The sequence below is a fragment of the Bombus terrestris genome, chromosome 4 (assembly GCF_910591885.1).
Source record: "Bombus terrestris chromosome 4, iyBomTerr1.2, whole genome shotgun sequence".
Classification (NCBI taxonomy): domain Eukaryota; kingdom Metazoa; phylum Arthropoda; class Insecta; order Hymenoptera; family Apidae; genus Bombus; species Bombus terrestris.
This window is the reverse complement of record NC_063272.1, coordinates 994,283-1,018,826: the sequence shown is the minus strand read 5'-3', so window position 1 is coordinate 1,018,826 and position 24,544 is coordinate 994,283. Positions and strand designations below refer to the sequence as shown.

The following is a 24,544-nucleotide window of genomic DNA, read 5'->3' as shown; positions in this document are numbered from 1 at the left end:
ACCGTATCGGAGACCTTAACAGTCTTCGTCGCTGTTTAGTCTTGACATTTTCCTCCGTCGATCTTGCGGCTAGAACTCCATGGCGTGCGGTACACGTGATCGATTAACGCCAAGGAGGAATGGCCGGAGCAGATGGATCCGTTGGCGGTAAAACGACGCGCGTTTCTAAGAAGAAAAATTCCAAGTATCGCGAGACGCCGAGCGTTCGCCGACGGTTAAAGTTGACGGTTAATCGCGCGGAGATGTTTAGGCGATAATTTCTAAATAAATTCTCATAGAGGATTACGTCCGTAAGCTTGCAGCATAGAGACGCGCGTCCTCGTTAATCATATAATTCTCTTTCGCTTTTAATAAATTACCAAGAGGTTAAAGCTAGTCACCAAGCGCCGATAATGAATCACAACAATGCCTCGCGTGGCTAATGAATTATCTTAGCGGCATTCCCACTCTCTTCTCCTTATTCGACAACAAGAACATCGGCGCCTCTTCCATCATTTCGGTCTGCTAGGCCGGTGGCTGCGGCAGAATCGGTATCCGAGCAGGAGATGAAAAATTACGGGTGCAGCTGACGACGCGTCCAAGCCTTATTAATTACGTCCAGTCCGAGAAGGTTCCTGGCGAAATCCTGAATCAGGCTAGTCATAGTCGTCGCCGTTCTCAGGGACATTTTTCAACTGCATCGGCACCGATCCTTCTCGTTCCTTCTTTCTTCCGCCGCGTGCTCGATTAGATGGATTCTTGGTTTGATCCTATCGTCCGAACGGCGCTCTGTCGACGACATTTCACGGAGAAGTTGACCCGCGAAGTAGCGAACGGCTTTGAATCTCACAGGTGATTGACACGAATCGAAGTGGCGCGACGTAACGCTTTGAAACGGTTTTCGACTCGACCGCGACGTGGTGACGCGACACACCGAATTAGCATTCTTTAACTGGTGGCCCCGTTCCTCGGCCTAGATTTTACCTCCGGTAATACCTCGGAAGAATATGAAGGCAAGGCGCCGCGTCGGTTCCGTAAAACGAAAATACACCTGGGAGCCAAAGAGGAAACGGAAAATGGAATACAGCAGCTGAAACGTTAACTATTCGTGTCGCGTGTAACGACGCGGACTGCATTCGCGCGGTGCAATTTCGCGCCGGACGTTACGTAATTACGGAACAACGAAATCGCGCGGACCAGCAGCCCTTTGCTGGTAGAAGTAGCTGTATCGGTATTAATTAAAAATTGAATTTTTCCGCTGACTCTGCGGGCACCAGCTCTGGCTTGGGCGGAAAGCCCGTCGACCGAGTGTCAGGCGAACTCGATACACTGAGTGCTGTTTCGACGTTATATAACTCGATTGGTTAACATCCGCCCGAACTCTTCCCCTCCTTTTCAAACTGTATACCGCTTTAATTCCTATTCATCCTATAGCCTGATACGTCGCTAAGAATGTTCGATCTGGATCAGTAAAAAATGTCTTCGTATGCGAAAACGCGAACTGGGACGTTTAAATCAGACCGCGAAATTCACGTCGTGTTAACACGTAGATTTCGAAATTATCCTGTGATTGTCTAGCTTTCGTGGCTCTGTTGCCTCCGCAGACACGAGATTCCCAACGCGTGGTCGAATCAATCGCGTGAATACGATGCACGCACGAAAATCGCTGACGGCGTGGGAATTCGCGAGAACGTCGTCCAATCACGTACACGCGACGTGTAAATTAATTAAAACCACGGATTGATAATGTACTGTTCAAACGCGAGACAGCGTGGAAGAAAGTGCAACGTGATCATACGCGATTTACGATTTACGCACCGTTAAAAATCGTTGACGGGTTAAATTCCGTTCTGTTCGTTTTCGGGGGAATGTTCGAACTCGAAATTGCGAGCGACAGACGTTTTCTCGCATTACCCGGTGCTCAGACAACGAGATCAAAAGTTATCTAATTACAGGAAGAAGCAATGATACGGACGGAAACCAGGGATGAGAAGAAACAGAAAAGTTTCTCAGAAAAGCTCTCTTCTCGAGTAGTTTCCTTCTTAAAATAATACAACTTTCGCGAAATGTCGAGTGCTATTTTCTTATAATCGTACACGTGTCTCTCGTCCTTGTCGCCAACAGCGTTTCGAAACTGCTCCATTCCGTTGCCACGGCATCGCGATAGATGCCTCTGTCAAGATGGTTTCACTACTGGTCGGATCGACCGGCTGATTCGGTCACTCGAATTGCCACTGCTTCGGTTGTCTCCGATAGGCTGATGATTAAGGACTATTTGGAATGCGACAGTTCACTTTGTAATTTACACGTGCCTAGTGTGGCTGCAGGAAGATTGGATTCGATGGCTTTATAATCCATTGGGAAATTTGATTGGAGAAAGTAAATACCCGGCTTAAGCTCACTAGTACCAGACAAACTTGAACTTCGAAGTTGGAACAAACCCGCACGATCCGTTTGACCGCGATAAATTACGGTGCTGGTGCCATTCTTGAGGGAACTTGTGAGTTTCGAATCAGTATAGGAGGACTTGTGGAAATGGCGCGTTCCGTTTTATCGACTGACCGGGTTATCCACGAGTAGGAAATTCGTCGGCTTATCAATTAATAAACGCGGCCCGGCCGGTGCTGGCGTGACTCTCGCGAGAATGTAGGTTCGAGCTGCGTTCGATAACGAATTCCGCGATGGAAACGGACGATAAAGGTCGCCGGCCTTTTCGCACCATCTCGCACGACACGGCAGTATCGCGCGCATGCACGCAGCTCTCGAATTCACCGTACGGTACACACCCAGAGCCACAGTATGCCGAAGTTAATACGATATCGGATTAAATGTACGCGAAGGGGCCAGCAGGTTGAAAGATACTACCGTTACCAGGCTACGCTTACCTTCGCTAGAATGTAATCTAGAAGGTACGTGAGCTCGTGTGTGCCTACGGTCGATTGCTATCCGGCCGAGAAACTAGCTGACTCTCTTCGAAACTCCTCGATACCGGTATACACACATTTTACGCTTCTGTTATACGTACATATATATATTTTTTCTTTTTCATTTTATCGATGTAATATACGGAACGTTCGTAGCTGAAAAATTGGGAAACTCGTAATTAGTTTGAATACGACTATAGGTTTCAGCGACAACGCGGGGGTGACGATACCAATTCTCAAACAAGTTGCGCTAGAAACTCGATACGTCTTCGCGCTACGACAATGTTCTTTTTTGCAAGATGAGAGAGGTGATGGTTAAAATTAGAAGTAACGCGTAATCGAATTTAACGAATGGAATATTAACAGAGTTTGCGGGACACAAGTACATAGGTTATTAATTGGGTTGGTCACATCGTCCCGTACGTAATAACCGTCTATAATTTAATATTATTTGGTATTGGACACAGGGCAACGAGATTGTTTTAATGGGAATGCGATGGGAACGGCACGTGGGGAATTTGTCGATCGACTCCCAGAGGCGGTTGAAACTCGATTTACTTGGAGGTATCGTTCGCATTATCTCCGTGCGCGCGCGTTTCGCGGCACGCGTAGCAACTCGGTTATTCGGACGTATCTTCGATATCTAGTCGGCTTCTCATCGACGAAACGCATCGAAAACGCATCAGCCGTGCGATATGGAACGCGGCAGGTGTATCGAAGATCGACCGGCTGGTTTGGATAACTGTGAGTGAGATTGATCCTGCTTGCGCTATTAATAATTCTGCTTGGTAGGTATATATCATCGAGATCTTCGCGTTACCAGTTACGCGTGCTCATTCGCTCAAGTATACGACAGGAAAAGCAGCTTTGATATTTATCGTTTCACAGGGATGCTTCGGGCGGTTTAGATCGACTTGCTCGACTGTTTTTCATGGATTAATTAAAAACGATTTGGTGCGAAGAGTTGGTCGAAACGGGTGACTTATCGATCGAACGAGAGAACTGTCCGATTGGCTCGATTCGGAAACGCATCAACGCAGAGAACCATAGGACGTGGAAGATCGCGCGAGCGGCCAAAATAAGCGACAGTCGGAGAACCGATCGCGTCAGCGTTATCAATAATTCCCGTTGACGTCGGATAACGTCCCGAATTTGCACACGAACGTGCTATTCGATTAATTATTAATGCAACGATGCATCGAGCAATGCCGCGCCACTCCGGATCGCTCCGCGCGGAATCATTCTTTTCTGATATTTACGCCTTGACCCCGTATACCATGCCGTTACAGATATGCGTTAATTGAAAACGTTCAAAATAAATTTCTCCGATTATCTTTCTACCTGACAGATTCATCTACGTCTATTTATAGCCATAATCGTAATTCTATTCTATTAATTGCGTCTGGGGGTAATGACCCCATTAATGACCACCTCCCACCACTTGGACAGTACCATAGCCTCGATCTATCGTTTATACACCGTATATATAATATAATAAGCTTGTCAACTTATTTATCTGCTCTGTATACATTCCTTACAAACTTAGTTCCTCTACGAATTCGTGCTCTCTTTACACCTGAAACCTACTTTATCACCAATCTAATTACCTTAATCGTCTAATTGTAAATGCCAGCAATTTCTTTAACAAATTTAATCTTTTCTGTGACTCTTTATCCACTTCCTGGTACTTTGCTCACCTCGTCGTATGTATTTCCTAAAATCGTTTGCTTACTCTTGTACGAATTAATCTTCTCTGTTCTTGTTTCGCTACGTATAATTTTATCTTATTTTATACTTATGTAATTATATACTTACTGTAACAGAGGCTTCATCCCGTTGATATTAACAAATAAACGATATTTATTAATTGTAGCTGGCAGCGGTCATCTTGAGATTTTAGGAGTTTGGGAGAAAACAGAGGATCCGAGTTCGAATCTAAGTAAACTCGATCGGCTAAATATTTTTTCCCCTATATAGTATATTAAATTAGTCGAGACTCTGAAACGTATTTCAAGGAGAAAAATATCTCGTACTCGCGTAAAGCAACTATTATAACACCCAGTTATGGTGAGAGAGAACAGAGTTTTTATAGCGAGATTATTGCGATTGTGACAGCGGGAAGCAAAACGAAGGAATATTTCGCAGCTGGTTTCGGGAAATCTCTCCGCGATAAAGATCTCGCTACGGAATGAGTATTTTTCTCGTTTTTCGAAACGGCGGATGCTGCTGAATTGAGCATTCTACAAATGCGAAGTACACCTTCCGCGTTCGTACCTTTGGACGAACTTGGATGTGCCAACGTTGTTATCCTTCGCTGAAAGCCGAGAAGAGATAGAGATGGTATAGCGAGTGGGAAAACTTTGACGATAAGTTCCTTCGCCATCCTTTTATTTTCTAGTTCAAGAACGACTGAGATTAAACGACGGTCGTTCAACGAAAGACGCTCGGACCGCTATCGTAGTACGACAAACTACGCGAGTCCGACAGTTTAAACTTGTAAATATTGCATCCTGAATTTGGCATCGGCGATGATCGTCGGAGATACGTTGGATTACTGCCTTTTAAATCTTGTTGATAAATCGATTCACGGGCAAGCTGGATAATTTGTTGATGATATCCAGGTTGTCGTACAAGTAGTTTTTTTCGGTGTATTTATTCCATCAATAATGAAAAATAGTTGTCAGGTTCTGGCACGATTGAACACTTTTGGAAGATTCGGATGCTGCCGCTTGCGATTTTGAAGTTAAGTTCTTCGCCATGACGCGCGCGTTCGGTGACGCTTTATCGTTCCGTTTTCACTGGGCGAACCTTCAAACTTTATTTCTCGGCGCACGAAACCTTCGGCTAGCTAGACGTTGGATCGCGATAAAATCTGACTTTCAAATGTTGGACAAAGTTTCGCTTCCATCGAAATTCCAATGATTCTGAGAAAACTTTGCACGATGACTCCATTTCCCTTGCTTGCCATTGTCCGCCACCTTGATTCTTTATTCTCGTGATAGTACAACGTATTTTACGCGTTCCCTGTGACCATTTTTGTTGAAGCAATTACTTCAACAAAAACTCTACATTTTTACTTTTGTATATCCGTGACCTGGAGATCGCTGTTACGAAGAGAATAGTATTTAGTGAAAAATACTCAAAATAAGGAGAGGTCCATAATATCGTGCCCTTGAATATAAATCTCGTTTTGGATTACAAGGTCTAGGAACAAAAGAGCTGTAAGTAGATTTTTATTGCTGTTTTTTGTAGTCTTTAGCTAGAGCTACACACCAAGGTTAACTTTTTGGTAATGTCCTTTGTTGTAAATATATGAACGTGCTCCCTATCATATATTCTTCCTATTGTATTACAACACTGTAAAAGTGAGAGTCTGGACCAGCGTGCACTATACCTATACTTATTTCAGTATATTTTTCTATTACAAATTCATCCACTCGTTCCTCTATCAGTGAACCTGAACAATTTTTTCGATCGGTTAGCAACGCAAATTCTTCGTCGAAAAATAAAAATCGCCTGCGGTGGGTGCTTCCATATTTTGACTATTTCCTTTGTCCTTCTGTCTCCGAAACAGTTTCGATAACGGTTAACGCAGGCCCTTTTTCTCGATATTTTCTATCTTCTCTAAGTTTGATAACATTTGGGCGCCAGATGTTCTTGATACGATTTCACGAGCTTTTCCAACAAGAACGAGCGTGACGCAACTATTGTTTCCTCTAGCCGTCCATCTGCCCGGAATCACTACGAGTAACCGATAAACTATCCCCGTGCAAATCCTTGTTTGCTTGGTCGCTCCGCGCCGCGGCGCGCCGCCCATACAACCCCTATTCTCCGTTATACATCAGGACGCAGCTTTACGAGCTTTATGACCCGTGCCGAGAGACCGGGTCATCAGTGTTTTACGAGGCTTGTTTAAAGATTGCTCTGCCATCTCGTGCCGTTCCGACGGTATGTAATTCAGAGGGGTGGTTCTCCTTCGAGTCACAAGCACAAACGAAAGGAAGTCTCGACTCGCTAGGCCCTTGATAACCTCGATCACGGGATTAAAGTGCGGGCCATTTCGTTGGAACCGTTAGTGTCACAATAAATGACAATCGAGAGCGTTTTTCTGTCGAGGAAGGAGGACGGTGGAAGAAAGGGTGTCGCGAGGCAGAAAGCAAGTTGAAAAGAATAATTACGTTCGTAGATGGAAAACCACGTTTCGAGCGCGAACTACTCCCGCGTATTGGAAACGATTCAGACTAACAATCGTTTTTACTCGATTCCGCGAATCTCGCGAGCCGCGTTCCCCTGCGCGACTTCCTCAGACTCCTGTTCGCCGATCGTCCATGAAATCAGTCGCACTCGGCAACTCGAGACCGCGTTCTGACGTGCAACGTAATTTCCTACGTGCCTCTCGCATCCCTGTGCCCGGAAACACCGAGCAGACAACAATGAAACCGCCTCGGCGACGCGTTCGAGCCACTCATTCTTGGGAGAGATGCGTCTTTCCGCCGGCGAAGAAGTGGAAATTACATCAAAGGCGCGATTGTGCGGCCGGGCATTGTATCGACTCGCTCGATGTTTCGCGAGGCACGCGAAACCAGAAATAAACCGGGACGACGAGCAAGTTTGCGCATTGAATTCCGCCGCTTCGCAGGATTAGTCTCCTCTCGGCGAGCGAGCACGCGAGTCTGACGAATTAAACTTAGGTAGGTTCGCCCGCGACTCTGGAAAATTGGAAACTCCGAACTCCGTTCCTCTTCCGCAGTGATCGCGTGGAAACGTGCCGGTTTAAAATTTCCGGACATTTATTATTCCGCACCGGGGATGGATAATAACGTCGCCCTCGTTACAGCTCCAGCTACGCTACATATCACGATTCATACTTGATGCGTTAATAACGTCGAGATAATTCTTCGGCGACGTACTCTACGGTGAATGGTCCATTTCACGCGTTACGATCATCCTCGGTGCCTCGTTTGCCCCCCTCCCCCTTCGCTACCGATCATCAAAACTTTTCGTCGGCTGTGCAAATAAACGGTTGAATCGACGCGTTTTCAAGCGCCGCCGGGCCAAGCCGTGCCGAATCAGAGCAGCTTTCGTTTCGATGAATTTCCAAGGCGATTCCACGAGAACCTGGTGCAACAAAGGCGGGGCAGCGTGGAAATAAAAGAAGCCGACTTACACGGCCAAAATACTCGAAAAAGCGGCGTTTCCCGCGGTGGTTGCAGCGCAGAACGCCTTTGCCGCTTGTTTACCGACACTTCCGCGCTTCCGGCTGTTTCGAAAAAGCATCTACCAACGAATACGCGAAACGAAGGTGGAGCCGTTTGGGACGAAAGTCGAAGAAGCAGCATGGGATAAAGGTGTTTCGACCTGCCTCCGAACCGCGAAACCAATGTACGGGCTGGCCCACTAATTAAGAGAGAAGGTGGGCAGGCCCCTTCTGACGGGGAAAATTTGTGTTTCCTGCACAAACGCGTTTCTGTAAACCTTCCCGATATACTGGAATCTTTTCTGCTCTCTCTTCTTCTCTTTCTTCTTTCCCACCTCTTTTATTATCGATTACCGGCTACGAGAAAATTGGGTAAAGCGCGCAAAAGGGTAACGAATGTATACGAATTACCGACAGGTTGGTTCCTTTCCTTCTTCTTCTCGCGCCTCTTTGACTCCTTGAAGCAACTCCGTCAACATGCTCTAACATCGAGTCTCCCACATTTCGGTTTTCTTTTACTTACCTGATATTTTGTCTTGACTCCGCGCTACATCTTCCTCTTGATGCGCAACGATATCGTCGGTACTGATCTCCGAGCGTGTTTCGAATCGTCGAGGCTCTGTCAAGAGATTATCCGTTCCGCGATATCAAACGGGGGAAAAAATTGTTGCAAGCGGGGGAACGAAATCTCGAGAAGCGGAGTGGTTTCCTTGTGATTCCGACGAACGAAACTTTACTCGCGAGTAAATCGCCTTTATCGTCAGGGTGGAACGTCTTTTTCGTCTTTTTCCGGCAGCGGTAGATAGGTACGTACGTCGCGTATCGATATGCCAAACTGGAGTCGTCAAATTTTCCGACAACTTTTTCTTCGAAGCGATTTCTCGTTGAGCGGCGACATTCGATCGAATCGCGCGTCTCGACGATCGTCGATAGACGTTCCGTTCGATCGAGGGAGAGAGTATTTGTGCGTGGCGCGCATTCCTTGAAAGGAAGCTAGCGAGTGTAGTAAAAGAGAGACGAGAATAACTCAAACGCGTCACGTCGCTAAGAAATTTCAGCGTGTAGGTGGCGCTACGTTGGGTACGAGAAAGAGAGGGTAGTCGGGTCACACTTCGCGTTTTTTCATTCAGTATTCATTTACCATTCCGCTGCTCGGTAAAAGGGTACATTTGCATGGAAATTTTTCTCGGCTCGTTCCTGTCGAGAGGTGCCGTACACACATTCGCTATTCTATTTTTCACAAGAAAGGATTAAAGTATTTACCGTGAAACGGAACTTGTTAAAATTATCGCGCGTAAAGCACGAGCGTCGCGAACGAACCCTTCACCCGCAAATATCCACATGCCTTCGCTCGAGAAATTCACTCGACGTTTTTCAAAGACACCGTACGAGCTTTCAGTAAGCCTTCTTTTGAATCATCCGTGCATCCGCGACACCCTTGCGTTTGACGTTCCAACTGGTGCCTCAGTTTCGGTCGGTTAATCCAGCCGGTACAATCAACGTCGTTGTGTCGCTGAATCCAGTAACGCTTTAAGAGAGAAACAGCTGAACAACGTTTGCAAACGCAACCTTATTAACCATGTTCCTTTCCCATGTTTCTGGATTCTCATCATTTTCTTCTTTCAACCAGAAAGCTTGTCTTCTTTTTCCAGACAAAGTGCGGTCGAGAGAACACCACAAAATACAACTAATTTCGTGTTATCGTTCGACTGAAGCAACGAATTAACAGGTAACGATAGAGCAGGTCGTAAAAAGTCAACTGGGTTCTTGTAATTCAAGAATAGCGGCAGTCTGGCGTAAATCTCGCGCGACGGTAGCAGTGCAGCGAAGATTCGCAAGCAAAAATTGGCTAGATGAGAGAGGTCGGGGTTGAAATGATGTATTTATCGCGCGAGATGGCGAGATGTAACTTATGCGGCCGACGTAGAAGAAACGCAAATAGACAGCACCGAATCGAAACAAGGGAATAATTCTCTGACTGGTTGAAAAATTGCGCTCGGAAAGAGATAGCCGGCAGGCTTCGAGAGAAAAATGGCAAGCCAGTTGGTTGGGAAAATTTCGCGCTGCTTTCTCGACGCAGGCTATCGATTGATTTTTCGCCCCCCCCCTTCTCAAATTGTTTTCTCTGAAAATCGCGTGGCAGAATGCCGCAATTAACGTGAACGTTAGGTTGCGTGCATTATCCAGTGGTTGTTCGTGACGCGTTTCCCGAATAAACACTTGGTTCTTCCGCGGTCGGGTAAAAGCACGGAATCCTTGGAACCCTTTTAATTCTCACTTTCACCCCGCTGAGTCGTTTGCGGGGGAAGGAAAAGCGCGCGACGGGTTTACTCAGAGAAAAGAAAAGCGGCGAACGACGCGTCGGCGACGTGGCTCGTGGCGGCAGTGCGGAAAAAGATGAACAGACTCCACTCGCAAATGGAAATTGGTTGCAAAGGAATATTTACTGCCGACGTTGGTCTAGATGAAAAGCTGTAACTTATGAGGTGGAACGTTAACGAGAAGAACATAAAGAGTAGTGCAGGGACTCGGGACTGCGAGAAGTGCGGTATCACGATACGTAAGTTGGCAGTTTTGTCGTCGAGTTTTCGCTCAACGTGCACAAGATGCGTGGTAAAATTACCGAGTCGAAGAAAGCGAACTTTTAACGCGAACGCGTGAACTTTCCTGCGTTCGCGATCCGATATATCGCAGAAGATCGAAACTAGGAACGATTAGCGGCGGAGGGAGTTGACTACGTTGCAAGAAACGCGAGCACCGAGCTCGAAACAGGTCGTGTAAACGCCTTTATTGGTACCTGGGTCCGTACGGACGAGGGATGAAGTATTTAGAACGCACATCATACGCTAGACACATTGATAGATGGAAGAAGGCACGGTAGCACGGGAAACTAAAGGCACGAAGATAAATTAATACCGTGGAATTTCTGGGAGTTAGAGGGAAACTCGTGGTCGAGCTAGTTGGTAGTTCTGCCGTTCACCCACTCTACTCTTCCTCTTTCCTTTTCTCTGCCTCTCGTCCTCTTCTTCTGTTTGGCGAAGCCGTCTCAACTCGGTATCCGTGAAGCATGGATCACCGACGAAGCCCTTCCGAATCGAATTGCAGCCAACTCCGAGAGAGACGCGCGTATCGTGTCTGACTATGTCCGGCGCCTCCCAGTTACGAGCCTGTTCCAGACTTTCCCAACCCATGCTCAACAACTTTGGATTTCATTAGATTGGTTAATAAAGCTCGTTATCCTGGCTACGCGTTAATCGGCTGGAAAGTGGATTGTATGGGATCGGTGTAGGTGTTCTGAACGGCGATTAATCGTGCTAATCGTATAAGTCGAAAAGCCGTGGTATGATTTTACGAGGGAGAAGAAAATCTGCATTTTTCGCCGCATCGACAAAAAATCAAAGACACCGATGTGAAGAAGATAATCGATAAAAATATGGTCTCAAAGACAATGACAATTGACATTAGCATTACTGGTACGCAAGTAAGGTGTACAAAGTAGTGGACGTTCGGGCCCGTGAGTTCGAGGAGTCGACCAATCGCGCTGTCGCGTCATTGATCGAACACTCGGGCGACGAACGCAAAGAGAAGGAAAAAAAGGAAACGGGTAAAAGGGACGTCTTTCGTCCAATTCGTTAACTTCGTTGACCGGTGGTTCTTTGTGGTGGACTTTGAAATTAAATTTCCGGTCTTACGAAATTCGGAGAATCCTTTGCCAGACATCGAGCCGACGAAATTCGATCGGCAGTCATGAAAACTTCGATCCACCAAATCGTTTCTTACTTCGTCTCATAAATCGTCACGCACTGAACGTGCGGCTGTCGTTAAAAATGATCGACGTAGTATCAACTGCAGCTCTGATAGATCGTTTAAGCGTCGTGCAAATACTTGCACACATATCACGCGTCGTGAAATTCTCCGTTGCCATGACCCTCTACTCCCTTCGATAAAGGCCAAACCACGAATGGGGCGTACTTCACGCGACCTCGCCTAAATGTACAGATTCTTATCGTATCCGGTTCCCATCGATGTAAAAGCTGCAACGTCGTAGGGATTTTACGATCGCGCTATATCTCGGAGGCCACTGTACGAAATTAGGTGATATAGATATTTATTAATTTGCGCATATTATTCGATGGCATGCGGACTTGTGCGACGTGTCGGGTCGCGTAGCAATCCCGTGGCGCAGTTTCATGGTTATTTCACCGAGCTGCGCGTCGAGGCTGCGTGATAGTCGTACTTTTCTCAGTAGCACATGGATCGGGCAGCGAGACGCGCGTTTGCCACAAGATCGCCTCGGTTTCAGCCCTACGAACGGCAAGGTACGAGGGTGTTGCCAGTGGAAGCAGGCATTCATTTGCATTTCACTAGTCTCGTTGGCCTCGAGCTCCATTTCCCATTTCCGGCCATGTCAAGCATCGAAATGAAACGTTCATTCAAGCCAGCAGCCGCGGCCTCCTTTTCCCTCTCACGCGGCTCGCTGTACTTCGTCTTCGTTATCGAGCTTCCTTCCGCTCTGGAATAATTTTTCCAGCGTTCGACCTTCGATTCGCTTACTCTTGATCCACCCACGTTATGTGCGCGTCGATCCACCCACCTACGATAGCGTGCTAACATTTTTAACCTTCGATTCGTTTTTAGATCAGTGGCTGACCGCGAGGATTCGCAAAATTCGAGGGAAAGAAGGTCGAACGTCGTCGCCGTAAAAACAGTGCACGGCAAACGACGAGTCGAGTAGACAAAATCATTGGAAATACGACACGGCGTGGTGCGGCGCGCTTGGATTCAATTTAGATTTAGCTGGTTCTTCGATCGCGAAGTCTTGCATTCGCTCCTTTGCGACCTGAAAGCTTTGTACGGAGCGTTCTTGTCGCGGTTCGCGTATACATTTCGTCGTGGATAATCTTCTCGGTATTCTCCCTACGGGCAAGAACCGAGACAATATTTTGGCAAGCAGTTTCCCCCGTTCCACTCGACTGATTCCCCCAGCATTCGTAGGTTACCCTCGAACGCGCGGAGGAAAGTGAACAAGGTTACCTCAAGATTTGCATATTTCTACTTGCGATCGAGCAGAGTCGAGTTGTTCGTTTGTTTTTCCATCGGATGCTCGGCCGATATCTTTGGAAAGTTTTTCCTCGAATTTTCAACCTCCCCGATTCGAATCTAAAGTGTGTCTATCTGCCGATTATTCAGCTGGCTCGTAGACCGATCGGAAACGATCATTGTCGCGAACAAAGGAGTAAAAGTCTAAGGAACGGATAGATCACTATTAGAAAATTGGATAGCGACTCGAGGGAAAACAAGTCGGTGTCGAAGTCGTTGGCCGAAATTCATAGACTGTACGTACGCCTTTGGATATGGTAGCTAGCCTTGGACGGTCGGTACCGGTTTGGTACCGTCCAGAGAGACATCGATTTACTGGCGTGCAACTCGATGCTCGTACACGGGCCAACATACACAGGCGTGGTAGATGTACGCGCGAGAGAACCGCTGTGTTGTCGGTCGGTTGGGGTCAGCTGCACATACGCGTGCACTTTCGCGTGCATTATTAGGTGAGCGACGTGTATTCGACATACACGACGTGCGTTTACTGGCACACGTATGAGCCAACTAATATCGGCTGACGGATGGATTTATCTAAAATTAGAGCTGCTGTCCGATCAGCCAGCCTATCGGGTTACCGATGTCTCGCTGACCTCTCGTTCCCGTTCACCTACAGACTCCGAGTAAAATTAGAGTCAACTGCTTCCTACCGACCACCAACCATCCGCTGCCCTATCTTTAGACCAAGGTAAAGAACCCCCGCGATCCGGACACGCTTTTCTTCGATCCTGAATCTCGGTTTGCCTTGCGACTTTTACTATTGATCTTGTGGAACCTAGAAGCGGTCAAGCGGATGCTCTTTAGAAACATTGCGATCGAACTTGTTTGTCATCGCTTTGCGGTCCAGACGATCCGCCATAGAGCGCGCGTCCTTCGACTCGTTCAAGGTTCTTTCGCGGGTTTTCGGATTTGACGGCATTCATTGATACTTGCCACTAACAAACAAATAGATTCCACGCGTTTATCTCAAGTGTGATATTCCGCAGGTTCACAAAAGAGAAAGAAAGTAGAACAACCGGGAATTGTACTAGCTTTCTCGAGTGAGGCGAGAACAATTAAATTGAAGCACGACCGGACTAGATCTTCCGGCGTCACGTTTGCAGTCGTTTCACGCTTCTCGAGAACGAGTGCACTCACTGGAATCGTTGCTCCTCGGAGACACTTCTCGCGGGGGGAATGAGCGGACGATTAGATTTCGAGTCACAGTTTTCCGGATTGTGCCGCGAACTGATCTTATGCTCCCGACTCTCGAGTATACCCCTTTGCGCTACTCGTGTTTCCAACCGAACAACTTTAGGGCCAATTTCGACGTGCCGTATCCTCCTGTAAAAGATACGAAAAGAGGATGGCAGTTAATAGTCGAGCAAGTCCCCTTCCGTTCTCCTTATTTCGCGCCTTCCTCTACGGCGACGAATAGGGTAAGGGCGAGTAATCGACGCGAAGTAAACGAGTATTACTGTCAACGTGTTCTCGTAAATTAGAAGCCGAAAATCAGATTCCGTAGATCTCGATGCCGAAAATCGCGAGAAATCTGTTTACCTTTAACCGACTTTGATTTCGCGTCTCATCGATGGTGACCAGAAATCATCGGGAAAGAGGCGGAAGATTTTGTATCCGTTGAATTACGAAGGGTACGCGGTTAATGTTCGAACAATGCCGATTGGAGAAAGTATCGTGTCCAAAGCTTAATACAGCGGTCGATCTGTACCGCGTTACCGTCCGATTCTCAATCATTTCAACTTTATGTAGATTTATGACAGCGTCGTATTTTATTGGCGGATATCGGCGGAGTCGTATTTATTCGGTGCACGATAGAGCGCCGCGGTTTGCCGCGTTCGTTTCTAAGAGGTCGAGGACTCGCTTTTTCTCTCCGCTCTCCTATCGTCTTCTCGCTTCGTCTTACTCGCATCAGCAGAAAATACCGACACGACATCTCTGTATATTAAACTGTGCAAAACTATCGATCCGCGCGAATATATATATATGTGTGTGTAGAGATATATAACTTGCGTCTTTCGACGTAAATAGATCTTTATTTATACGATCTATTTTATCCCATGGTTCGCGATCGCGACATACCTAGCACTTAAATTTTTAGCAAGCGGCCAATAGTCACGGTTCATGATATTCTGCGCAAATTCCGGAGAAAAGCATCGACGCATATCCAGTTAGCTACGCGTCCGCTGGTTGGTTCGTTTTAAGTGCGGGTATTTAGCAATTTATGGCTGGTAGTCCTTGCCGGAAACGCATCTCTGCGACGGAACTACCGGGTGGCTGAGCCGCGAACATCGCATTAATGTCAGCCAATCCAATTTCCTAGGAAACGCAGTGGACGAATTCGAGCGGATAATTTATTGCAACGCGAGTAACAGCGCGAGTAACCTCCGCGAACAACCATTTCAACGCAATTAAAAAGAACTCGGTTCTTTTTGGAGCACAATTTTCTGAAAATAATCGTTTTTCCGGTACTTTATTTCATTTTTTACGAGACTTGCCATGGAGAAGGTATCGATGGACGTACGTACGTTTTTTAATTCGTGATGCGTTACGTAAGAATTCCGACATTTGAAAGTCAGATCTAGGGAATCGCGTGTAGAACGAAGCGACCACGACGTTCGATTCCTAGGCCGAACAAACGTTTGTTCGTTTGCAGGACTGGGAAAGGTTTCCAGGATCACAATCGAAGTCGAAATTGCTGCGCGAAATTGCAAATCTTCTCGTGGTTATCTCGCGACGTCGATTAGAGATCGGTCGATGGTCTGCTGGCCGACTCTTATCATCTCGTTGCGATCGTAGCAGAATGTGGTTGTGCAGGCGCTCGACGTTACTCGCCGATTAAACCCGGTTACAATAGAATTTCCAAAGTCTCCGGAGAATCGAGATACTTTGGCGCCACAGTTTCGGTTTTCCCTTTTACATGTCGCCAGGTTTTCAGCTCTGTTTTCTCGTTGACGTCGAAGGGCGTGTAACATCCCCTCGTCCACCTCCCATTGGTCGCCTAGTTATTTCCGACGACCTCGTACTGCCTCCTTTTGGTCACGCGATCGCTCTTACGGGAATTTTCCAGGCTGTAAATTGCAAAAGTTCTGCCAGCAGTTCGGCTATCGTATCCCCGAAACTAACCGCTGTTTCTTTTTGTTTCAGATCCCAAGGCGTCTCTGTGGATCCAGGGCGAGCGCACTCGCAGGGTAAGTTTCCCTTAATAACCGTACACCGCCATTGAACTGCAAAATCACATGCGAAGCTAGTCTGCTAGTCGAGCTCGACGAAAGCAGAATAATATTTCCGTAAACTCGGCCAGAATTTTCGGATCGGACGTTCGTTCCCTCGGACGTTCTTTTATCGAGGTCTCGTATTTTGCACTCGTTACGTCGCGGTTCGTTTATGTTTTCCTCCCTCCTCTCCCTGCAACGGAAAAGAGGGATACAGTCAGAAGCTGAATAAAGATACGGGACGAAGGGTCGCATAAATTTAAGTTGCTTGCATATGCATGAACACAACGTTTTTTTTTTTTTTACGGGACTTCTCTGCGCACCGTCAGATACCACTCGAAACAATGCATTCGCTCGTTATTTAGGGATTGCGAAGGATCCGTGCGTTCGACAGATGCTGAATCGTGGCCCGTCCAATTGGATAATAGATCGAAACGAAAAATCTTGCATCCGGAATTAACATTCGTCACGTGCTTATTCGTACTCGGTTCTCTTTGTTTCTCGGCTCTTTTATTACGAGTCTCCGCTTTCTCCAGCTATGCGCGGTAATGTACATCCCGTTATCTTTCGCTCGAGATAAATCAGCAATACGTATTCGTGTTACAAAGAAACGCCTCCCGAACACTGAATACGAATGCAAGCCACGCACGTTCAACGTTATTTAGGGGGCTGCGAAGCACTCGTTTCATCGCGATCCAGACAAAAGGTTAGCTTACGCGGATCTAGAGGGTTGAACGGCTCCATGCGAGTGGTTCGCATTGTGTCTACCTAGAAAGGGAGATCAGGTGTCAAAAGCTTTACGAACCAAGCCTGCGTTCTATCTCCTTATTATCTATAACGCGACCCACGTTCTTCCGTATTTTTATCGGCCTTGGCTCGACTCGTCTCGTCTCGTCTTTTCTCGTCTCGTTTCGTCGTGTCGCATTCACACCGAATTAAAATTATCTTTCGTCAAGTTGTTGGCTGCGCGCTCGGATTCAGTAGATTTTTATTCAAAGTTTAAGTATCAGGGAAGATGCAGAGCCTTGGAATAATCGCCAACTTTGATTCGCGCCGCTCGCGGTATTCTCGGGCATCGGTGAGAAACAATCAAAAGTCAGGCAGATAGCGAAAAGCAACGAGGCGCAAAATATTCCCGACCTCCCGAAAACTTTTCCATTCTTCGAGCTGGTTCGAGACAATTCCAGCGGAGGACGTCGATGATCGCGCGCTCGGTAACAGCGAATGTCGGGATGCGAAAAAGTTTGCGCGAGAGGCGACTAGGCACTTGGAAAATGATCGAAGAGACAGACGGCGGACGTTTCCAGTACGGTGAATCGTGAAATTTCAGCAGTGCCTTTGATCCGGCGAAAAGTCACATGCTTGAATTGTTAATGTCTACATCGTGCCGGCGTGCATACGTGCATAAATGCATGTTAATTCTAAGATAGCTGCGATAGTTTGCGCGAAACCGCTGGTCGCCACCGAACAAACGATGAAATTGACGCGTGATTCTCGCCGCGAAATACGCATCATCGTTCATTGCCATCCAGCAACTTGCGTGTACTTTATTAAATTTCACGCGTCACTTGGCTTTAAATTTCGCCGCAACTTGATGAATCCGCGTCCTGAACACCGAACGTAAACGAAGAACTCGCTTAAATATTTAATTGTTCGTAACATCGACAGTTCGGGCGTCGCAAACGTGGAAAGGGATTCAATTAAATTATAATGGGAGCAGCAGCGCCAACCGCTTCTATGTGTTTCACCAAGAAAAATAATCGAGCGACTCGCGGATAGCGGACAAACGAGCGCGGATGCTCGCCGCGAACCGATGGAGTAGATTTTGGTGAAGCAGCGGTCGACCATCTGGTCGTATGGAGTACACGCGACGCCCCACGTGCGATCCGTGGAAAGAAATCTATTACTGAAGTGACAGATCGGCTGTTAGTCGACGAAAAACGGATAAACATCCTTCCGAAACAATTTGTTTTGCGAGAGGCAGACGCGAGAAATCTCTTACGATGCTGAATGAAGAAAGAAATCAAGGATGAACGAGGGTGAAAAGAAGAGAAGATGAACAGAAAAAAAGAGAGGCGGATGACACGAGGGACGTGGCCAGGGCACCTTTGAAAGTCGTTACGAGCTTGGATGCCGCCCTTCCGCCCGATCAATATTGCGTTGGTGGGGCCGAGGCATTGCGAATCGCGGCAAGGGACGTCAGGGGGTGTCGGAGAGGGTGAAAGACGAGGCACAGCGGGGCGAATGGAACGGATCCGTAGCTGCGGAGGAGGCAAAAGTCGGGTCGGCGGGGTGTCGAGGGGTTCCGAAGGGGTTCGCTGGGAGAAGAGGGGTTGAGAGAGTGCGCCGACAGTGGGGGTTGTTTGGTGGGGGCGGTAGTAGAGGAGCGAACACTGTCATGGCGCCGCGCACCACCGCCAGCCAAGCGGTACCTTCAACTACTCCCTCGCGGTGTGTGACGCGCTCTTCGCGATTTTTCTACTGAATTTTATTGGAATCGTGGCGCGCGCGAACGTGCACCGCGAGTGTCGAACGATTCGCCCGCTCGAGAACTATCGGCTGCTTTCGAAACGCATCGCCTTGATGTTCGGAGGCGCGCGCGATTATCCGCCGCGACCGATTCGTTGCACGAACGTTGTGTCGCAGTTGTGACTTCGCGGCCTTATCGAAAGGAACAGCAACGCCGCGATCTTTTTTCCGTCAGACGAAGCCAAGAGATTCTTGGAAGAACAACACGAGGCGAGGAAACAGAGTGCGCTAACTCGGCCAACGGATCGCGAACTGTGCTGCGAACGCTGTGCGAGTCAAGTACGACGTTAGCGTCGAGTTATCAGTGTCGGTGTCGAAGCGAAAGGCAAAGAATTTTTTAGTCTGTGTCTATCGCGAGAACGCCTCGTATCGACCTCGAATCTCTGAATCGAAGGTCGAGGGTCTGGCGGTGTCCGATTCGTCGCTAAGCCGGCGCGAACACGGTGCGGTTGAGTTTCGCGACTGACGAAAGGAGCGAATGTCGTCGAAAATCGACGAAAGTTCGTGAACCGTGAGGTGAATCGATGGTGCACGCGAATCCGTGACACGATCAGTTCATTGGGTGGTAGCACGCACGATGTCGCGGCGCGATGCATCACGTGACTAAGAACGGACCGTAAAAGAAGGACAGACAAAACGAACGGTGGAAAGAAAGAGCGGAAGAGGCAAAGGATACATTCTGGTGAACACCTTGACGGCTCCTGACCAGGCCATCAAGAACGTGGAAAGTAGGCGGAGGTGGCTGCCGCGAATGGATCGCGTTACCATCGGTCGAATCTCTCAGTGACGAAACGATCTACCGAGAGTAACAATGTCCTAGCGAAGGCAGGAGTTCGTCTAGACCGACCCCCTCGCCCTGTTCCGTTTTATCCAAAAGAACCTTAAAACCCATTTCGCCTTATGATCCTCGGATACCGTTCTCCGACTGGTTTGCGAATCGACGCACGACCACCTAGAAAATCCTCCTTCTACGCACATACACAACGATCACCCCGTAGAAACACACGTGCGCAAGTACCGTGCACTACCTACGAGGTCTCGTTCTAGGGACACGCGTACTCGCGTGCATGACACGTACGTACGGTCAAAAACCCGCACGCGTTTTCTCCGTCCTCTTTCCCTCTGATCCATCGCAACTTCTCTGACGCGAACGTGCGTTTACACAGCCACGTCGATGTCAGAAAGGAACGTGCTCTCCCACACGCGTCCCCGCCTTAACCGTTAACCTCTATAGCAGTGTACACCTAGAAACAACCTCGCGCGCGGTTGTATCCCTCCGACACACACATACGCCAGCCCCCTGACGTGTACTCGAAGGGACGCGTACAGAGACAGGCACGAGCTTCCCGAATCCAGCCAAGTCCAAAATCCTTAATCCCGTGGGGTGATCCTGGCCCCACCCGTACGCCAAGGAACCACACCCCGGCGAGAGAAGAAACTCAGGATACAGACTTATCGGGTTCGTGGTAAGCTTTCACGTTTGCTACACGATTCTTTTCCTCCCTCCCTTATATCTTTTTTTCTTTTTTCCTTTTGCCTCTTGGCATTGGGATTTTGTCGCGAGGATCCGATAGGTGCATAAAAGCTAACCGCGTGATCCAGCGAAAGCTCTCGGATCGAAAATGTTAATTCTCTCGGCATCGATGTGAATGGTTGTTTCAAGGTTGTTGGTCCATTTCGCCGTCAACCCTATTACCTGCTGTGGCGTATCGCCGCGTCGTCTTCGCTGCCACAACGTTCGCCGTCGATCCATCGTTTCTTCTTGTCGATGGATTTAATAGCGCACATGGCCTCGCTCCATGCTGGATGCAAGTTGCAACGCGGCTGCGCAGGTTAGGTTTGCTGAGGCCGCGGCGCGAAGGGCGGGTTAAGGGCAGTGCAAGGATATGCCGCGGGCTGGCGTTTTCGTGCCACGAACTTGGAACTACGCCTCACACCTGGATCCACCCCCTGCCCGCCCGGATCGATCGAATTCTAGGCGCGCAATTATTTTAAATGCGATTATACCGAACCGCTAGTGGATCTCGCGGTTTTCCGAGCAACATGACCCCCTCCAACTGCCAGCTCCACGAAAACGATACCGCACCGATCTCGCTTTCAGCAAAATTAATCGTCCTTCAGATATCGCGCTCAGATTCACGACTATAACGATCTAGCGTTTGAGAAATTATGCGACTCCGACTCATTTTTGATTCCGACCAATTCTTTTTATTCGTTGATAGCACGAACATTGTCAGTCCGTTTACCGCTAAACGCTTGCCTGCGATTGATCGGCATATCGATTCTCGATCGCTTCGTCGTTTACCGCGTAAAATATCGCAGTATCTATTTTCGATTGAAAAAGTCGAGTTGTTTTTTCGAACGGAAAAGTTATCGCAAAGTAATACCGAGGAAGAGTTTTTCGTAATTGACGAAACGCACGTTGCGATGGGGGTCGCTTTTTCCATCAGCCATCGAGAGTCGTTAATAAAATCGCAATTAAAAGTTTTGTCGGACCGTGGAAAAGGGGCAGAACGCGATGAAAGAAGATAATATTCTCTGTGAATCGTGAATGTATCTCGGAACGTCGGAACGAAATTCGATCGATCGAGTCAGAAATCGATCTTCCAGAATACCTGGCGGCATACTTGATTTCATTACCCCTTTGATGTATCCGAGCCAGGAAATGCACGAAGAGCACGTTTACGGTTCGTTGGATGCAGCCAACCACTGACAAACCTCTCTCTTCGAGCTGGTCGAATATAACTTACAACCTCGCTAACTATCAATTTGCGGTAATTTGTGCATACCGTCGATTTTTCCTCCCGCGACTAACTTATGAGGTTGTTACACATGGCCTACGGCTCTTGGTTCGAGAATTATCGAGCCTTATGTCGCGTTATACGTCGAAACGTCTCTACGTCGCTTATGCACCTGTGCCCGAATCGATTCATCGCGTCGAATCGTCATTTCCATAGCCGCAAGGTGTTCGATCGATCATCGTATCGTTGCCACGATCCTCGTGAACGGTGAAAAATAGAGAAACATCGGCGGGATTAATGCGAGGTTGGTTCCCGTTTTAATAAAGTACGCGCGGTACCGGCAATCGGTCGAATTGCATTTGCTAATAGGGTCGGTCTGCGTGAGTAGTACTCAGCCACGGCTATTCGTTTTCGAATTAGCATCTCCTTTTAACGTGTTTTGATTTAGTATCTCCTTTTAACGCGGTTAAATTTATAAGCGTAGTAGCGAGAATTATTTTCGGGTTATCGGTAACCCGACGAGTTAATTATTTCCTCGTTTTGTAACTTATATCAACGTAATTAACCTTTCGAATTTCATTATATACGAGAGATGAATTCGATGCAGTCAGGATTGCTGTGCGCTTTTATGTAGTAGCCACTCTAACCGTTTGCTCGCTAATATTTCGAGTAACTAAATTTTCCTGGTTAATTCAACGTACCGAACATTGCCCGAGCATCGTGCCCGATAAATGGTATCGCGAATTTGTTGCGCGCGTTACTCGAAACAGTAATTCGGTATGCTACATATAAACTCAGCGTCGAAGCACAGTTAGATTAAGTACAACGACGACGCAACGCGACGTTACGATAAAGCGCGATTTAAACGTGCAGTTCAATTTTTCTCGGCGACACGCCGCGCCGATAGTAAATTGGCACAAACACGCGTACGAGGATTCTTGGTATGACTGACGATACAATCAAGGAGAATTAAATTGCATTTTGTTAGCGAGCTAGCCAGGTGAAACGAGTGAAATTGCTGAAACTGCTGCAGTCGACTCAACTATTCGCTGCGATGGCACCGCGCGATTCGGATATCAGCCAGCAGGCTTCGGTTAATTTTGACCGCGAATCGAAATCGTTGCCCTTCTCGTAGTCGGCTATTTTCCCGTGGAGCGAAATTGCACGTCGACATTTGGAGAAAAACGCCGCCTTAACGGAAAACCGGTGCGCGACAGCGTAACTTTTTCGCTCGGTCATATAAAACGCAAACTATTTCCCGGGAACGACACTGGCATGGTCGTTTTTCAAGGGGGTACTCGTGTCCTGTACACGGCCGCTGCAATTGCAACGTTAACGGAGTTGAGGGGATGGGGTTTTTCGAACGGGAAACGGCATCGTCGTTCGCGGTGTAGCGCTTACAACAGAGGGCCGTGTATCTCGCGCGTTTCTGCCGACCAAATTCTCGTTTAATCTCTCTTGACCCGATACGCCTGGCCGGAATTCCCTGGCGCCTCGAATCGACTAAAAACTGCTGTCGCTGCGGAATTGTGTTTCGTTTCGAATCCCGCGTCCACCCCTGCCTATACAACCGGTGAAACTTATTACGCGAGTTGATCGAACGGCTAAACGGGAAAGTGGAGCGAGTACCATCGTGTTTTCGTGCAGCTTTCTTCAGGAATCGATTCGTCGTATCGACGAACGTTTGCGTTCAACTCAAGACTGCGGGAATGAAATTTAATCGTTACTCTTGAATAAATGCATCGTCACTGTTGTCGAATGGTTTTTATCTAGTAGCACGGCTATCAACAGCAGAAGGGTATTGATTGACCAATCATGCAAATCCACAATGCCGTACTCTCTGCTTTCGTGTTTTTCCGATTTCGTCGTTCCACCGTCCCTAGACAATTTCTGCTGCTCCTATTATTAATTCGTTGATCTCGCACTCGTGCCACGAGCACGAACGGTCGTTTGATTTCTCTGTTTCGAGTAGAAGGAAGAAAATGCCGTTTTCCAGTCGAACGAAATCTATAAAACGTCCATGACCGCATCTTTGAGGAGGTTGCTTAAACATTAAATATCGGTCTCGGACACAATCCGCTTGTCACGTAACTGTTAATTTATTCAGCGGTTCCTTCGCGATTTTTTCTACCCAATCTGACACACTGACAAGGGCCGAGACAATATCTGTCCTTCGAGTGGTGACGCAAGACCCGATCGAAATTCTGGCCCGAGATCGTGCTGATTCCTTGAGCACGCGATGCCTTTTCCTCTTGGTTCCGTAGGTCGAAAGTTGAAGGTCTTTTTTCGGGCCACGAGCAGGTAACGTGCCACCTCGGCCTCCATCCAGCTACGTGTACGCCAACGTGCAGCTACCTGGAGTCGAATAGATCGATCGAACGGAAACATCCAAATGGAAGGAGTGGAAACACAGATATCTTCGGAAATCCAGTATTCCCGTGGCTTATTCGATCAAGTTAACAGTAAAATAAAGGCGTACGAGATAAGATTCGACCCTCTTAAAACAAGTTATTATTCTAACGAGACGTTGGTAATCGAACGTTATCGACGAACGTGGATTCTCCGTAGAGACAAACATCGGGGCTGATGTCGGTATGAATATGTCGAGAACGGCAGGTGGCGGACGACAGGCGTGTACGAATTGATGACGTTACGCATCGCGTATTCTAGAAACGGTATAAGTTATACGTTAATTTATTGTTTTAATTATAAGAAAAAAGGAGAAGTACACGGGTGGTAACAAGGTTACGTTCGCGCCAAGTAACATTTAATTTACGCTATTGGGTCTCAGTTAAAGGAACGTCCGCTGTAATTATGAATCGAACAAAGAAATCGAAAACCTCGTGTTCTCCACATTTTGCA

At 47.6% G+C, this 24,544-nt stretch overlaps 1 protein-coding gene across 21 annotated transcripts in view; it reads left to right on the top strand.

The window, feature by feature from the left end:
- The window catches only part of LOC100643265 (protein turtle), a 156,704-nt gene that overhangs the window by 75,467 nt on the left and 56,693 nt on the right, over window positions 1-24,544 (top strand). For 17 of the 21 annotated variants that reach the window (XM_048405537.1, XM_048405533.1, XM_048405536.1 and 14 more), the window contains exon 3: window positions 16,345-16,388. The gene's annotated coding sequence lies outside the window, so the exon portion shown is untranslated. Of the gene's footprint in view, window positions 1-12,400; window positions 12,420-16,344; window positions 16,389-18,795; window positions 20,408-24,544 lie in introns of those variants that run through there. The other 4 variants (XM_048405544.1, XM_048405524.1, XM_048405527.1 and 1 more) reach the window with 3 other exon arrangements.